General features: G+C 31.5%; 1 long non-coding RNA gene across 1 annotated transcript; it reads right to left on the reverse strand.

The window, feature by feature from the left end:
- Nucleotides 1-4,537: 4,537 nt before the first annotated feature.
- On the reverse strand, nucleotides 4,538-7,511 carry LOC134719651 (uncharacterized). Its single transcript, XR_010107648.1, has 2 exons — nucleotides 7,247-7,511; nucleotides 4,538-4,720 (listed from the first exon to the last, which is right to left on the reverse strand). It is a non-coding gene; the product is annotated as an uncharacterized LOC134719651 (long non-coding RNA).
- Between the last annotated feature and the right edge of the window lie 5,114 nt (nucleotides 7,512-12,625).

The following is a 12,625-nucleotide window of genomic DNA, read 5'->3' on the forward strand; positions in this document are numbered from 1 at the left end:
GTATGTTAATTTCCCCTCTCCATCTTCCCGTAATTAGCAATTCTAAGGTATTTAACGGTACTCGCAATTTTTACTAGACAATGAACTTCCCATTTTATTTCACCAAATCAATTTTCTGTTCACATAATTACTGAAAGTAGAAGGTGTTGTTTGTTATTTTTTTTTATCAAAATTACCTCTTTTTCCTCTTGACTGTGGTATTGCCTTTCAGTCTTGGTGATTTTCGAAATCATCCCTGATTTGTACTAAGAATACGAAGGACCAACAATATACACGAAATATCAAGGACAAAACGAATTTATAAACAAGAAGATACTGACAATAAAAATAATTCTAATTTCAAATTTTGACATATTTATATCATATTTATTTTGAATAATGAGTCGTTTTCATACACTCGTCTAAATATTGATTATTTGATTAAGACCCTGTTCACACTAGGACATCGATTTTAACTAGATCGGTTCACTTGAGATTGATTGAAGAGCCAATGTGAACGCTTTGAATTGATCTCCAACCGGTCTTATTAAGAGGTAGTTTAGTTTGAATCGATCTTAAGTAAACATATTTTAATTTAAATGTGAACGCAGAGATCGGTTTAAACTAGTACGATTGAATCGAAAATAATGTATGCGTTGTTCTTTACTCAACCCATGTTTCTCTGATATCTGATTACAGACCTTTAAAACAAACTGAAAACATGTTTTGTTTTCCATATCATACATTTGCGATATATGTGTCTTTTGTTCTTATCAGTGTTGATATTTTCCTTTTCATAAACCGCAGTATTTCTCGTCATGTTGTAACTTCGTTGTTATTTTTTTTTTAAAAACAACGCAAGTTTCAAAATCTTCAAACTTGTGATTCAAGAGTGACAATACCATTCACCATGTTTTTTGTAAAAGGTGTGCATCAGTGTATGAAGACATGAATTTGATAAATAGTTCTATTTTAATACAATGTTTACAGTTTTACAATAGAAACAGCACGTTTAATAATGGCATGTGTCCGAAGCGCCTTTCTAGAGTTACCTTCATGAGAAACAAAAAAGCCAAAAACACTGTATTTTAGATCTGAGGATGAAAGATAACCGAAACAGTTGAAGAGCTTTATGATGTCAGATTTGTTGCGGTTTTTTTTCTAACGTGAACGCAGAGGTTCAAATTAGACCGATAGAGATCGTTTTGATTAAAGATAATGTGAACGCTGACTGTTTTTGTTTAAGATCGGTTCAAACTAAATCGATTAAAAAAAACGCTAGTGTGAATAGGGTTTAAAGCATGTAAATATCAGTCATCTTTGTGAAGATGTTTCTCGTGTATGTGTCAGATAAGTTTTGTTTTATTGAAAGTTCATCTTAAACACAGTCGTAGAGCTTTGTATGACAAGAACCGAGTTTAAACGATGATAATAAGTTAGACTAGACATAGTATTAAACACAGTATATTGATAATCAAAGTGGATCATCGTGTGTTAATAAGAACAACTACGGTTTTACTTGCTGTGTTTTTTTTTATTTTCAAAAGACACAACAAATATTCATTAAAATAGACTGAATAATCTGATGTACAGTAGTTGTCGTTTGTTAATGTAATTTATACGTGTTTCTCGTTTCTCGTTTTTTATATAGATTAGATCGTTGGTTTTCCCGTTTGAATGGTTTTACACTAGTAATTTTGGGGCCCTGTATAGCTTGAAGTTCGGTGTGAGCCAAGGCTCCGTGTTGAAGGTTGTACATTGATTTATAATGGTTTACTTTTTTTTAAATTGTTATTTGGATGGAGAGTTGTCTCGTTGGCACTCACACTACATCTTCCTATATATATGTATAACATTATTTATTTTTTTGTTTTGATCTAAATAAATGATTTTTAAAATCTAAACCACAGTTTCTGTTTCCTTTATGCATGTACCCTAAACTATTCAACAGAGGAAGTTCACAATCGATATGTTTATTGTTTGGTATATGAAATATTATAATGTCCGCAATAACGATAGAATATTAGACCATTGCTACAATTGTGAATGAGTCATTGTATTTGAACAATTGTGAATAGGTCATTATGTTTAAACAATTGTGAATGGATCATTGTGTTTGAACAATAGAATATTGTCTGAATGTCAATTTTGGCGTTGATTCAACATTTTTTTTTTATTATTTGGTATGTTAAATTATGGTGTGTTGTTTTGTATTACAATCAATTGCACCCTATTGAAGAATGCTCGCAATTACTGAATGCAACTGACAAATGACATTTGTTGAAAAAGGCTAGACATTATAACAGATAACTTAGCAAGAGAGTTTTTCAATGGTAGTTCGCGTGTCATGAATAACCTTAAGAGTCAGCGTAATTACATTCCAATTCCGAATACCATTGGGTGGCCTCGTATTTACGCCTACTAAGTCTTACAAAGATCATATCAAAGGCCTATTCTGTTTTCAATACAGAACCCGACATTCTCTAGAATTCAATAATTACAATTCGATATTTCTAAGATCAGTTTTGGCACTATCATACTAAGGAATTGTTTAAATAACATTACACCCCCTCTCCCCATCAAAATCTGATAATTTATTTTTCTGTTCCATAGATAGATATTTGGCTTTGTACTGATGCCCGGACATCGTCCAGTAGGGACTCTGTGGGATTTTTATAGGAGTATTTCGTAATTAATATCAATGTATTATTTGAATGTACCATATGGCAGAAGAAATTTAACGTACATAGTTTCAGAAAATCATTTGACCTTTGACCCCTAGCACGTGTCGGAATTTGATGACAATACAATTTTTTTCTGCCAAAATTTCTTCATCCCGATTATCCTTAATGCCAACTGAATATACATGTACAAAAAGTGTAAAAATGTTGATAACTTAGATACATTGTCTTTAAAAGTATTTTTTTCTGTTTACTAAAGCTTATGTTGTCGTTATCAGCTTTTTCAAATGATTAACAAAGGAAATAAACAGAGATAATAGTATTTAGATTGTAAAACTGGAAAAAATAAATTTGACTAAAACTGAACATATTTAGCAGGACAATTTTTATTTTATTACTTAAAGTTTGTTTATGATTGTAACTGATTTGGTGGAAATGACAAAACAAATAAGCATTTAAAACTGGAGAACATAAATGAGAAAAGGGGGAGGGAAAAAAAATTGTCGGACCACTTTTTTTAACTTCCGATTTCGGAAACGAAGTATATCAATCATCATAGGGATTTTTGGATTTAATGTAATTCATTCTGGATTTATGTGTATATACGTCCAGTAAATCAGGATTGTTATAAAAGTAACTCTCCCAAAGCTTCTGACGTTAATCCCCAAAAATGTGTTTGATTTTGGCGTTACACGATCTTGTTTCAAAGCACTCTACAAAATTATATACAGAATAATGTCAGTTACTGTTCGCCATGCATGCAGGGGCGGATCCAGTAATTTTAAAAAGATGGGTTCCCAAACTAGGACAAGGGAGGGCGTGAGGATTCCAACTATATGTCCCCATTTAAATGCATTGATCGTCCAAAAAAGGAGGGGGTTCCAACCCCCAGAATCCTCCGCTTGGATCCGTCACTGCGGTGATCAAAGACAACACAGAGCTAAATAGACTTTATATAAAAAAAAATATTTGGCACTCATACCACATCATCCTATATCTATTGACATTGTATCCTGGCTGCAGACTAGTTCAACAAAAGTTGCAGAGTTATGAAGAGTAATAACGTGTACAATGCACTATCAAGTAAACGACGATCATTTTTACCTTTTTTTTTTTTTTTTTAGCTCAAACTGGAAAACTTATTTAAGATACAGGGAATCTGCACAACAGACACTCAGACTGGTTGCTTTGAACAGTGCACATTCATCAATCAATGTATTTTCCAAAAATATAAAAACATGTAATTTTATCGGGATTTTGAGATGAGATATTGTCAAATAAGGCCCTGGAAATCGAGATGGACAAAAGTAAACTCGGAATTTAGGAATTGTACCCCTCTGTACCCCAACCCATAATGGAGCAGGTCTTATAGCAGTGCAAAAGGAAAGAATTTAATATAAATGCAATTTTGAATGGTTTTATATAAGTCATATTTTAGGGCCTTTTAAAGAAGAAGGGCGAAAAATACCAGAGGAACAGTCAAAGATAAACAGACAAACAATCGTACACATGACACAACATAAAAAAATAAAGAATAAGCAACACGAACACCATAAAAAACTTTGGGTCCCAGGTGCTCCGAAAAAGTAAGAATATCCTGCTCCACGTGTGGCACTCATCGTGTTGCTCATGCTATAACAAATCCAGCGAATAGTACAATTCTGTAGGTCACATTCATTAAAAGGATTGAAGCTTACTGTTCAGTGTCAGCCTACTTCAGCTCCGTGTTAAAGACAGTACTAAGATCTATAATGGTTTTTCTTTTTTGCAAATTGTGACTTGGATGGAAGGTTGTCTCATTGGCACTCATACAACATCTTCTTATATTATCCATAGATCGTGAATGCCATGTTAGCCAAGAAAAGATTAAATCATAATAAAAGATCAAGAATAAAATGCTTTATTTTGGTTTTTTTTACGTTGGCTTTATATAACAAGTACAAAGACAAGACAGACTAATTTTTCAAAATGTTCTTAATTAAGTCTGAATAAAAAAAATCCTTCATCAAGCACCATCAAACAGCTAGTTTCATCTTATTGCTCAGCAGTTGTTTCACAGCCTGAAAGTATAAAATAGTAGAAATAAAAACCATTTGTTCTATACCTATATAAACTCTTTTTCATTTTATAATATGAAAAAAAAAGAAAGAAAGGCGAATCTTCCTTGTAAAGAACATGAGATCGGTTGATGAATGCCCAGTGGCAAGTATTTCATTATAGTCAGGAGGATCAAAGATATAGATTGGTTAACTAATGCCCAGTCACAAATATTTCATTATATTCAGGATGATCAAAGATATAGATTGGTTAATTAATCCCAGTGGCAAATATTTCATTATATTCAGGAGGACCAAAGATATAGATTGGTTAATTAATGCCCAGTGGCAAGTATTTCATTATAGTCAGGAGGATCAAAGATATAGATTGGTTAACTAATGCCCAGTCACAAATATTTCATTATATTCAGGATGATCAAAGATATAGATTGGTTGATTAATGTCAAGTGGCAAATATTTCATTATATTCAGGAGGATTCAAAACAAAAATATGAAATACTGTTTAGATCTGATGAATACAAAATTTAAAAACAATGTCCAGTATAGTTTTCTGTAGTTGCAAACTGATATGATGTAACTTTGTCAATATGACAATGTATTTAATTAACCTACTTTCATAAAAAGGTTTAAATACCAAAAATATATCAGACATTTAAAAATCCTATTTACATGCACCTTGTAGAATTATGATTTTTTTTGCTTATATGCCTGGCTTTAACCATGTGTGGTTGAGTACATGCTGATGTTATTTTGTCAATTGGCCTGAGGTTTGCTTGTTAGAGAACAACAACATGGCTGGCATGAGTCATTGCAAGGATTTTTTTTAATTCAGAAAGCAAATCAGTTTCAATCTAATGCATTATAATTAAACTAAGTCTCCATCCCCACTGGTCGTTTCTGCGTATTTATACATCCAACACAGCCAGAAGACACCTCACTCTCTATAGTGGGTTTTGATACTAATGGAACGATTGAAATCAAGGTAATTTAAACTTATTGAGAGGAGAAATAAAGTTTGTGTCATGCATATTTTTAATTTACATATGTGCAATTTCTTTGATTTGATCCTTTACAAATGTTCTTTAAATTAAATGTATTTACGGGAAAGGTTGCTGCTTTTAATTAATAAGTTTGTAATTTTGATGGTCACTGTTGTACTTCAAATATAAATCTATGCAACAGAGGTATCAAATGATTACCAGCAATTGCCATTGAAAATTTGGTCACATTTATTTATCAATAATTTATCATACTCAAATATATTGAGACATATTATATATTTTTTCAATAAAATATCGATATCAAATGGCAGCAAAAGGACTTAGGATCCAGCTAAAATATTCAACACCGCCACATTCTGTATGTACGTACCTGTCCCAAGTAAGGAACCTGTTATTCAGTAGTTGTCGTTTGTCTATGACATACATGTTTGAATTTGTTCATTTTGTACACAAATTAGGTCGTTAGTTTTCTCGTTTAATTACATTGTCTTTTCAATGCCCTTTATAGCTTTCTATGCCGCGGTACATGCTTTGCTCATTATTGAAGGCTACACAGTGACCTATAGTTTTTAATTTCTGTGTCTCTTAACTTAGTGGGGAGAGTTGTCTCATTGGCAATCATACCACATCTTCCTTTTTATAATAAATATTTTTACAATATTTGAACTACAAATCAAATAAAAAAAATCATTCTATTAATAATTAAAGGGCCCTTCGGTACATATTAATTACAAACAAGAAAATAATAATAAAAAAAAAATACTACTTAATATTAAATTGTTATATGACAATTTACATAATTATATTCTTTTCTCTGATTTGCCTAGCAAATAATATAAACATTACGCCTTCAGTCATCTATTATATAATGCAGTTCATTGGGAATTATATTATGGCAGTTAAAAAATATATGGAACTATATAGCTTTAATTGTCCTGCCGACTCTGAATGAAGCTATTTTTATTTATTATCCCGCATAGTGCCTCAATAGTTTTACCTCGAAAGGGAATTAACCCATATGTCTGAATTACAAACCAACAGAAATTCTACACTGTCGATAATAGTTATCCTCGAGTGATTGCGAGCGAGTGATTATCAGTGTGAAGAGTATAATACTATAGTTTTCTTCGTGAAGAAATTGAAACACAGTATTAAATAGAAAATAATTGTTAATCACCGATATCAAAGTTGTAAAATAGGAAGACACTTCTACGGAGCGCCGATTTTAATAATTCCAATGAGAAAATATTTCATGTGGTTTGTTACGTCGTGAACGTTCACGGCTATCTTTTTTATCCTTTTCTTAGACGAAACATACCATCTTTACCAGGGTCGCGCCTTGCTCATGTAGAACAGATCAACACATATCCAACATGATTTTACGGAGAAAATATTCTAGATTTTGGAAAAGTATGGATCCCCCCGTTATTTTTAGTAATAACACTTATTTTTGGCAAAAACATTAAAAAAATGTCGTTAATATCAATAATTTCTTACCTTCTTCTACAATTTTACTCGAGATACTTACAAAATTAGATTCCTGGTTTATTTCTGCATTTGTGTGTCAATTTTCGTTGTCTGTTTACCTTTCTATAAATAGCGCGAGGAACGGAAAGGGTTAGCATTTGTCTGTCTCGATAGCTGAAAACTGACGTTTACGGCAACTCTTATCGTAGTTCAAAGATTTACTGTAAGCTAATATACACGTTGAAATATAAGATTATTACTGAATTAAAAAGCGCAGATACTGTAGTTTCTCAAGCTATTTTTATTTATTTTTTACAGTGAGGGAAAAGTTGTTTATTTTGCAGTTACAAAAACGTTGCAAATGCAAAAAATGCATTGCGGCAGATAAAGGTTTTTTAACGTGACGTTCCTACAGAATCCGTACGTCCAGTTCCTGGCACGTATGGTTGTTTTTTCAACGTCAGTGTCATTCTATATGTAGGACAAAGTTATATCAAACTATAAGAATTGCTACTAGGACCAATATCTACTATACTCTGATAATTATAACTAATTCTTTTTTCTATTTTACTATTATAATTAACTGGTATGCATGTATCAATTTATTTTTCCATCTTCAACTGTGTATCTTTGTTTACTGTAAGTTATGTGTATCATATGGGCATTGATTAAAAATCCTAGAGTGTTTATCAATGCTTTATTTATAACAAAATCAAGGCTTCACAGAACAGGATACGACAATGTAAATACCAAAAGATACCGAACTCACATAAAAGTCCCTAAGCAAATGTCAAAATCAAACCTGAATTTACAACTAGCTTTACATCTTACTTGTATGTCAGTCGAATGTAGATATATTAGTTAGAATGTCTCTCTGGTATCTTTCATCCCGCTAATAGTCGAATTGTATACAAATTGAAATGGCATTTTTTTGTACAAATTACTCTTGGCAAAAAATGAAAACACAAACTACAATGTGCACAGAATGTTTACTTATCTACAACATATATATAGAAAGGGAAGTTTATGCAGACAAAAACTTTATATGTTTTAGTCCTTTTATGCTGAGTTCAGCAAATGAAATATCTGTTTAGAAAATAACAATGAATCAATCTTTGTTGTTATGAAGTTATAATTATTATTTCTTTCCACATGTAGTATGAATAATACATTTAGAAAATCCGAGAGAAAAATTAACGGACATATAAAACTTTTGTTATATAGTGTGTTGTTGGAATTGAAAAACAAGGAAATGTGATCCAGTACATATAACATAGATATTCAGAATGGTAAGCCTAATTGTTCTGTATATTTTTATTTTGACACCTTTCGCACCATTTCTTAATTACTGCTACATTTAATTGCACATACATTTTCATCTACCCGTCAATGGTTTAAAAATTAGATATAATTTACTTGTTTTATATTGAGCCAAGTGCATTTATAGGAGCCTGAATTACGATACATTGACTCAAAGATTTTAATATCCACGTCATTTGTTAATCCTAAAATTTCATTGTCTTTTTTTTATATTTGTAAACCTCATATTGCAGTCCAACTCTTATCCATGCCTGTTCCTCAACTTCTTGAAGTCATAATAAAATTAATATTCAAATCAACGATAAATTATATAAGTTTCTCTTATCGACGTCGTTTTTTTTCAAGACGACGTCACTAATTTTTTTTTTACTTCTCTAATATAGAGTCCTGTTTATTATGCTTTTCAGCAATGCAATAACTGTAAAAAATTTTATTCTGTGTATTTTTGTTTTAGATTGATATTGCCGTCCATATTTCTTTTTGATAACTATGTTGGTTGTTTTCGTCTTCTTGTCGTATATCTACATGTCTATTTTTATGAATATGAAATTAATACGACTACGAAGTACGAGAAGATAATATTCTTTAATCAACATATAAATGTTATCTATGTTTATGTACTATGCCGCCGTTGGTTGGTTTATTGCCATATTGTCATTGTTTGATGATTGCCTTTTTATTTTCATCAAGATAAAAACGCACAAGTTTAATATTCCATTAACAACACAACGTCATTAAAACGTTCTGCTGATTTTACAGAGTTATCTCCCTGTAATGTATGGTACCACCTTAATGAAATCTGACGACTATTAAAAAATGTTTCAATGACGTTGAATCTTGCATTATTTATAATGTATTAAACCACTTTAGCAATATCATTGGATGGAGAACATATTTAACATGTAATGCATATTCAGGGGAGAAATCCCTTGTAAAAGCACTATTATAATGACTTTCATACAGACCACCATCTATTTTAATTTGATTTCTAAAATTCTCGCATAGACAATAAGTCTATAGAAGGTCATATCGTGTTTGTCAAATTACAACAATTCCGAAACTAAATCGTGATATTCATAACAAAGTATTTGTTATTCATTTTTATATATTATTTCAGAACAAACCATACTAACAGATTCAAACATCGACGATTACACTACGGAAGGGTCAACAATAAATATTATACCTAAAAACAATAAAATATGGAAAATCCTTACAAAAAGATATATTAACTGTAATATTTTGAAAAGGGTTTTCCTTTTGATTGGATTTTTAAATTAGGTCGTTTAAAAACGCAAGTGTTTTACCCAATACGGAAATACACATGTTCAACTATAATGTGCTCCAATTTTCTTTCTACAATCCGACCCGAACGTAGAGATTCCCAATTTGTAACATAAAAAATAATGTACTCAAGACTTACATGATATAGAGTCCACGTTAGATTATAAATCATATCTCTCATTCTGTATAGCGTAAATATATACTCAGTATATTAACTAATAGCATTCATAACATCAAGCGATACACTTTTAAAAAAGGAAACAGAAGCAATACGGAATGTTTTGAGATGTTTACATTTTAAGTTTGACATCTCATTTTTTGACAACGCTGATAACAACAAAGGGGTACGTTAAATAAGTAAGCCAACAAAAATACCGAACTCTGAGGAAAATTCTTATCGGAAAGTTAACAAACAAATTGCCAAAGCTCAAACACATCAAACGAACGGATAACAACCTTCATATTCTTGATCCGGTACGGGCATTTTTTTTAGTGTGTAGAAATGACAAGTTAAACCTGGTTTAATAGCTCGCTTAACCTTTAACTTGTATTATAGTCGCATAAAATAATTTTGACATCGATGTGTATACAAAAGAAACAGACAGCAATCAGCGCAGAACCCTCACACCTTATTTACATTCTCTTTAGGAAAGCTTAGGACATCCAAATTTCGGAATCAATCAACACGATAACATAAAATATCAAATTAGACAACAACAATTTGAAACTTCAGATCTACAATATTACAAAAGGCGACGAAGGAATATACTGGACTAACAATCAACGTGGTCTACATGTGTGCTGTCGTTATGTACAATTAAAACTATCAAGTATGTATATAAACCTACAACGTTTTATAAGGAATGATATAGTTCGCAAGAGATTAATATCAGATGCATTAAATCAGTAACATAAATATCTCAAATTTCTCCTTTTTAACTTACCTTAGTTAATGTGAATACTACGATTGGACACTGCTTTTTCCTAGATATTAGTATATACATATTATAACAGGAAGCTTTACACTACAATTAACGATTCGAACAAAATATCTTGGCATTTCTAGAAAACTATTACACTATAGTTTTTTAAAAACTTTTCCAAAATCTTATGATCGGTACAAGGACATCAATCTTCAATATAAATCAATGAGCCGACATCGTTAACGTGCTGGTAATACACCACTTTAATAGTGTTTCTTTCGATACAAAACACACACATGTCGTCATTCAGCTCTAAAGGTTATCAAACTTTTAAATTGACTTATTCAGAAGGGATATGGTTACGATACGGTTTTTAAGTCATTAGCATGCTGTTTCAAAAAATAAATGATTTACCCACATGGTAGTGTGCACGACAGTAACTGCCAGTAGTCCGTTCAAAATTTATGCTGAACATTGCCACCTTACACATTGTCTTCTGTTAATTATTCTACATTCTGAACATCACAAACAGACACAACAGATAAAAATGTCAAAATGGGGTACATCAGTCAACTTTGTTGTATAATCTTAAGCAGTATACAAGAAAACAAATATGTTACAAAGAAGCACGAAAAGTTATACAGACTAGGCACATTATATATACTTTAGCGAAAGTAAAAAAAATAAAAAAATAATAACATGGCACAATAACACAATGATGGTATGTACAAGTACAGATCTACGGCATGTAACAAAGAAACACAAAAGGTATATAGACAAATCACATAAGCAGAAATGAAAGACACAAATATAAACATTTTACATATAAGCACAAAGCAATCACGTGATGTATGAGTTCAGAGCCACGTGGAATGGAATCACCAAAAAAGGACTAAACAGTAAAAGTAATATTTATGAAGACAATTATAATAATGCCTAAACACGGAATATGTACTTCAAGACCATTGTGTGTTATCTGTGAAATTCATCATCAAAGTACAAATACCTTCCGAGTACCTTTCTGAGCAAAAGTACGAGACGTTTTTCGACATGTCCCTGGTTCATCAACTTTCTACTCAGACACTTGTGGCACATAACAAAGTCTGATTAGGAGCTGCAAGCTCGAGTATATCGACTAAGTTTTGAAGTGTATATCCCATATGCAGTTGAAGTTAATGTATGGCTAGAAATAATGAAGATACAAGTGATAGTTTTGTCACAGGAAAAAAAGGGGGCACCAATAAATCGCAAAACTGGGTGAATATAAGTTACTTGAAACCACAAAGACTTTAGGCGTGGTATAAATAGTGAGCAATTTTCTGCAGTAAATGAGTCCTCCAATTAATATACTTTATTATAAATCTGCAAATATACAAATTGTAAAAAAAATTACAATGTGTTCCAATAAATATGAACACTTTGTATGAATGAAATATTCGCATTCAACGGGGCTTTATTCTTCGATCACTTATACACCAAAATGCAGACTTCAATTTAAAATTGAATTATATTTTTGAAATGTTAAAATAAATGTAAAAAATTAAACATGGATAAGAGAATAAATAAAGTCACAAGTACATTCAGGGGCGACTTTCGCCTTCCGCCCTTCCTGTATGTTATATATAAGTGACCAACTTGAAAAAGTGCTTATATTAGTATATATGTTAGCGGCAATAAGTGAAATAAGGCATTTAACTGAAATCATAGGCAATAAGCTAACGCCTAGGCAGTTAGTCTGTTGCCTAAATGAGGTTAGGCACTAGTCTTAAATCCTAGGCTTTAAGCTGTAAAATGTGTGCAGGCATTAAGTGTAATGCCTAAAAAATAAATGCGAGTAAATTAATGACATTTATTCATTTAAATAAAATATATGTGTTACATAATAACATTATAAGAACTGGGGCCTGTTTATC

This window comes from Mytilus trossulus, chromosome 5 (assembly GCF_036588685.1).
Source record: "Mytilus trossulus isolate FHL-02 chromosome 5, PNRI_Mtr1.1.1.hap1, whole genome shotgun sequence".
NCBI classification, from domain to species: domain Eukaryota; kingdom Metazoa; phylum Mollusca; class Bivalvia; order Mytilida; family Mytilidae; genus Mytilus; species Mytilus trossulus.